This window comes from Hyaena hyaena, unplaced genomic scaffold, assembly GCF_003009895.1.
Source record: "Hyaena hyaena isolate Hyena2069 unplaced genomic scaffold, ASM300989v1 scaffold_683, whole genome shotgun sequence".
Taxonomy (NCBI): Eukaryota; Metazoa; Chordata; class Mammalia; order Carnivora; family Hyaenidae; genus Hyaena; species Hyaena hyaena.
Window position 1 is genome coordinate 502,075 of NW_024081314.1, and position 6,000 is coordinate 508,074.

At 49.8% G+C, this 6,000-nt stretch overlaps 1 pseudogene; it reads right to left on the bottom strand.

Annotated features, from left to right (window-relative positions):
• Positions 1–3,935, bottom strand: part of LOC120220267 — a 28,649-nt pseudogene extending 24,714 nt beyond the window's left edge.
• Positions 3,936–6,000: the final 2,065 nt, after the last annotated feature.

A 6,000-nucleotide genomic window follows, 5' to 3' on the forward strand; every position in this document is an offset into this window, starting at 1 on the left:
CTGTCAAAACAGAAAACGCCCATGGCAACGGGCAGGTGTTGCCTGAAACTGCCGACTGTGTGTTTAACAAAACAAGGGTGGCTCGGGTGGCTCATTGATAGGGTCGCCCCTGTGAGTGTCTGGCAGGGTGCCCACGAGCAGCAGGTCCTGGGGGCCAGGGGAGAGGTGCTGGGCGGAGTGAGCTGTGTTTGCCTGTCGGGAGGAGCCACCACCCTGCTGCCACTCCTGTGCCCTCCTTCTGGTGCTCCTCCCCCAGCTCCTGGTGGGGGGGGGGGCGGGGGCGATGCGGCCTCGGACTTCTAACCCGCAGGTGCACAGTCAGCCCTGTGGCCCATTTCTCTTCTCACCCGCCTGCTGGCCTACAGGATTGGGGGCGGTGTTTTCTGGAGCAGTCAAAATGATCCTTTCCCAGCCTAGGAGGTCTGCTCGCATGAACCGCTTCTGTGTTGTTTCCCCCTTCCTCTTTCTCTCTCAGGATTAGTGTGGTAACAGGCGGGAGGGGCGGGGGGGGGGGGGGGGGGTTGCTATTTTTTGTAATTTTGAAAATGACTTTTAGGGCAACATCATGCCATGTGTGCAGTCCAATAGCCCCATTTTATAGATGAGGACACTGAGGTCCAGTGAGATCAGATTTAAAGTCACTGCTGCTGGGGAGCTGCCAAGCCAGGTGGAGAACCCTGGTGTCCAGACTCACTATTGTCTTCCCTTCTTTAACACCCATGGAGGCAAAATGTTGATTTTTCTCAGTTATGATGAATTGTTCAAACTTGGCAGTGGGGGTTGGGAGAGTGAGCCAAAAGGCCTTTCAACATTAAAGCAATGTCTTAAGCAAATCTGGGGGTCTTCTGGCTCTCTACCGGAACGTAATTTTGACTTAATATTTATTATTAAGTGGAGTCCAAGCGTGCGTAACTCTGTAAAATTAGACGACATTGTGTAGTAACTGTTAAAATGTAAATGACCTTTCTGTTCAGTAGAGATGCAAATGATTGCTGTCAGGTATAAAAAATAACCCCAAAGGGGGGGCGCCTGGGTGGCTTAGTCGGTTGAGCGTCCGACTTTCGCTTAGGTCATGATCTCGCGGTTCGTGGGTTCGAGCCCCGCGTCGGGCTCTGTGATGACTGCCAGCTCAGAGCCTGGAGCCTGTTTCAGAGTCTGTGTCTCCCTCTCTCTCTGACCCTCCTCTGCTCACGCTGTTTCTCTCTCTCTCTCCTAGAAATAAAATAAAAATTAAAAAAAAATAACCCCAAAGGTTATAGTTTTATTTGTTGCCCTGTAGGACATGAACTGGCTTTGAATCTCACTTTGTGTCTTCAGTATTCCTTTTTGTTCTTTAAGTGCACAAAATCTTTGTTCTCATGTTGTAAACCAGCTTTGTGGCCCTGAGGATTCTCTCATTAATGAGTTAAATCACTGACACATACTCATCCCTTGTCAAGGCTTCATGTTCCTCTTCCTCTATAGTCCCCCCCCACCCCAATCCGCTATCAGCTGAAATACACACTAAACACCCATTGCCAGTGTTCTGACCCACGGGGTGCATCCAGATGACATCAGGGGCACCTGGGATGCGTGCTCCCAACTTTGCAAAGTGAAAGAAACCTCTATGATTGTCAGAAACATACTAGGACTGTCAAAAGCATACAAACTCAACATGTCACTCCAAATCTGTTCCACTCCCCTCTCATATTTTAATCATGCCAAGTCTATGACCAGGAGCTGGGGACTCTAGCCTGCAAGATACCTGCTCTGCTCTCAATCCTACAAAAAACCTATGCTCACACACAGAGACACACCTGTGACCCCACCACACGGGGTCAGGCACCTGGTCCAAGCAGCAGCCCACTTACTGACTGGTCGGCCGGTGAAGGCTCAGCCCAGCTACCCTAATGAGGTCTTCTGTCCTGGAAAATTTGAAATTCTAGATGGAACGCTTAACGGCAAAGGAACCATACAAGGCAGACGTTCGAGGTCCTAAAGCAGCAGATCCTTAACTAAGCCAGCAAGAAGGGCAGGGGAAGAAATGGCCTCTCCAAATTGCCGCGTGGCCGAGGATGAGGGCAAGGATGCACCGAACATGCTGCTGGTCTGGACCGGGAGGCAGGGCGTCTGTGTTGTAACGCCGTGTTTGATTTTGGAAGATCTCTTGGTTCCCGACCTGCATCTAGGACTCTGTCAGGCTCCACACAGTTCTGTGGCTCCTGTTCCTCCCAACAGGTGAGCCATGTGGCTTGTGCTAGGTTGCCCTTAGACCTGCCATTTGGTCTATAGCCCTTACTTTCTTATCTGTGTGTGGCCTTAAAATAAACCTAAAGGGGCTCTGCTCCTTCCAATCAAAATACCTTGATTCATCCTCTCACCTTTTCTTTAAATGTTTTTAAATTGGTTTTTAATTTTATTTTTGAAGGAGAGAGAGACAGAGCATGAACGGGGAAGGGGCAGAGAGAGAGGGAGACACAGAATCTGAAGCAAGGTCCAGGCTCTGAGCTGTCAGCACAGAGCCCGATGTGGGGCTGGAACTCAGGGGCGGTGAGATAATGACCTGAGCCGAAGTCGGACACTCAACCGATTGAGCCACCCAGGCGCCGCTCACCTTTTCTAATCACTTAATGAGTTAAATAATAGCACAGGAGTCTTTATTACCTTTTCTTTCTCTGTCCAGGAACATCAGGAATTTTCTAGGAAAGAACAGGTTTTCTTCATTAGAGCTGCCCTTTCCTTCTGCTTCCCTCTATTCATTTATGTTCGATCATTCATTCATTCTCTCCACAAGCGCACCATTGATTCTAAAATGAATAAGGCAACATCCATGCTTTGAAGAAGAGCACAGTCTTGCAAGTAGAGGGTTAAGGGACTGGGGTGGGTGCAGGAGTGAAATGAGAGGATGGGGGCTACATGCTGACCCAAGGTGGAGGTGGGGAAGGGCACCCCCTTGCTCCATGGCCTGCATTGGAAGCTTTCCCCCTTGGCTCCCCCACGAATGCTGGCTTTCATGCCGCTGGCCTGGAACCACGTGTAACCAAAGCCATATGTTCAACTTGGATTAATTAAATGGAGGCCTCAGCAAATTTCTGGTGCTGCTTCTGATGCTTTCGTGCTACAATAGCTTTAACATTTGTTGCCGTGTGTTGTTTGTCATGTTTAACCCTGCGGCCCAGATTCTATTAGTCTGTAAAGTTTACATGGGAAGAGACTTCTGGTCTTGAGTTTTTAAAATAAGGATTATTTTTGGATTATTCCATGAGAACATATCGTGTCTCCTCTAGGTTGGGTCTGAGAGGTTTGCAGTCCTGATTTTTCTGGGAGATGACTATACTCTTCACAGTTTCTACGAAATGGTGTTAAGACAAGGCTGTGCTGTAAACTCAAAGTCCTGATCCTTGGTTCTTAGCACCAAAGTGCTGAAAGAATTAAATTCCCAATTCAGTTTCTAACTACGGATGTCCAAGCACCCAAGATGGTAGGGAGAAAGGAAAAGGAGGTGCTCTTCCCGGGAATGGGCATCTGAGGCTGACCCAGCCCTGGGTGGGCCCGGGGGTGCTGGCAGCACTTGGTGGGCAAGCAGGCACGTAAGCAAACCTGACTGTGTTCCCTGGACTCTGTTCCCACGGTGCTGCTGCTCCGGCCATTCCCCACTCTCCTCCAGGGCCCAACTCCAGTGCTGGTGACGTAATGGCAGATTTGGTCATTTTTATTTGGGGAAGGGTTGTCACAGTGATGAAGGGTCCCTGTAACTTGTGCGAGTCCCTGAAACTGCAGGTCAAAGTCTCAGCTTCCTCTGCAGTGCGGGCAAGAGCATCCGCTTCATAAGGTGACAGGGACCGGGAATGGGGCCAGGGGCAGGAGGTGCGTGCAAAGAGCCCAAGGTGCTCACTAGTGGTATCTATGGGGATAATTGTGGGGAAGGGGCCAGAGATTGTCTTTCTGATCCTCATATCCGTAAATGTGAGCTGGAGCAACTTTCAGACACACACAGGGCACTCCTGGCTGTGAAGCTTGGTATTTTCCTTGAGGTGTGTTATCTAGGCATTTCTGTGAGGCCTCCAGTCCTTTATGGTGGGGAGAAGGGTGTTGACAGCTGTGCTTCCCATCCCCCTGCGTGCAGTGAGCTCTACCTGCACATCTTACTGGGCTGGATCTGTAGGGAGCTGGGGTTCCCGTTGTGCGCACCTCGTGTAGGTTCCTCATCCCCCAGCTCTTAACACCCAGCTCTTGTGTCCGGGGAGACTTGAGCCATTACCATTTCCAAAGACATGCTTGTACATAGTTAGCACCAAGGTCCCTGCCCCACAGTACAGCTAGTGGCCACACCTTAGCACCTCCCTTGCTTAACCCTTCTAACTTTCGGCTTGGAAAAAATAGGAATTCCATCTTTCCCTCCCCCTTCTGGTTTCCCTTCCTGGGACTCTCCCATGGGTTTGTCTCTCTAACGAAGAATACTCAAATTAGTAAGCCAGGTTTGCTTCCTGGGCAGGATTTATGAAAGCCAGGTGCCCCTGGATGTAACAGATTTAAGCACATTGTTTGAGCTGCTCTGCATTGTCCTAATCTTTCTTGGAGAGCTGCACCTCCCCTATTCCCTGGGCGAGAGGTTCTGGCCGGGGGCCCCACCTAGGCTTAGGACTGACACATGACCTAGTCTTGGCCAGTCAACCTCTATCCACCTGCCCATCGGCAGTGCATTCAGAGGCAGGCCCAGGCTTAAGTCAGTCAAAGGGGTATTGTTTCAGGACTTTTGCTGAGACTATTGGGAAAGAGGTTCTGGCTTTCCACAAGGCTTGCTAAGCTGGAATGAGGTGGTCCTATGGCCCCTGGTGGCCATCTTTTCACTGCTTGGGTGGGAGAGACTCCCCCCTCCCAGGAATGTAAAGCTGAGAAATTAACCTGATGTCCCTGTGTAAGCCCCTGAACCCTGCTGTGTATGAAACCCCTGAGTTTCTCAGCTATATGAGCTGATACATTTACTTTTCCTTAAGTCCATTGATTTGGAATTTCTAGCACTTTCAATTTAATAAACATCTGACTGCTAGCTGGCTGAAATGTTAACAGATTTCTAGCAATCAAAGACGATGTGTTTCCTGAGGTAAAGAAGAGAAAATAGAGGCAAGGAGGAAAGAATAACAGAGAAAGCTGGGTGGAAAAGCTTGGGTCTAGAAAGTGCTGCCTTCTGTTTTCTCGTTGCTTATTAAAACCATTCCCCTCCCTCCCTCCCTCCTAACCATGTAATCTGTCTCTACTGTACTTTTTGCAACACACCCTTGAAAAGGAGGCTGAGACTTGCTCTGGTCCTGCAGAATTTTTAGACCATAGTGAGGTTTTCTCCCCAAGGATCCTTTCCTTGAGAATCCCTCCAGAGACTGCTCTAAACCCACAGTCCCACCCTGAACAGATCTGCATTAGCCCTGTGACCCCTGCCCACGACCCCTGCCCATGACTTAGTAAATAGTTCTTGGAGGAAGTGTTTCACTTCCAAAGCCTTCAGACCATCAATGGGATAAGCAGCCCCATGCCCTATCCAGTTGCCAGAGTATGAGATTGGGCTTTAACAACCCCAATGCCCACCCCTAAATGGTTTAAACAAGACAGAAATAGGTTTCTTTCTCATGTGAATGAAATCTGGATGTAGGCTTCATGAAGTTGTCTGACCTAGTATCTCCTTATCTTGCCTTCTCAATGTCCTCAGCAGTGGGCATGTGCTATCCACCACTCCCTCCCCCAATCCGTCATCCCCTCCCACCCCCTATACCACTTTCACTTCCATCATTGAGCAGTCATCGGGCAGGCATAGAGATGCAACCAGCAAGGGAAGCTGGAAAGGCACCCTTTACTCTGTGTGTCAGCTAAATACTGGGGGCAGGGGTCCACTCCTAAGGAAGAAAGGTAAATTGGAGACTGGGGGACACTAGGAGTCTCTCCCAGAGGGGTTACCCCAGGATATGTCGCAGTGAAACCCCTCACAAAAACAGCCTCACTACGGGTGGTGCCCATGAGGGCCCCTGG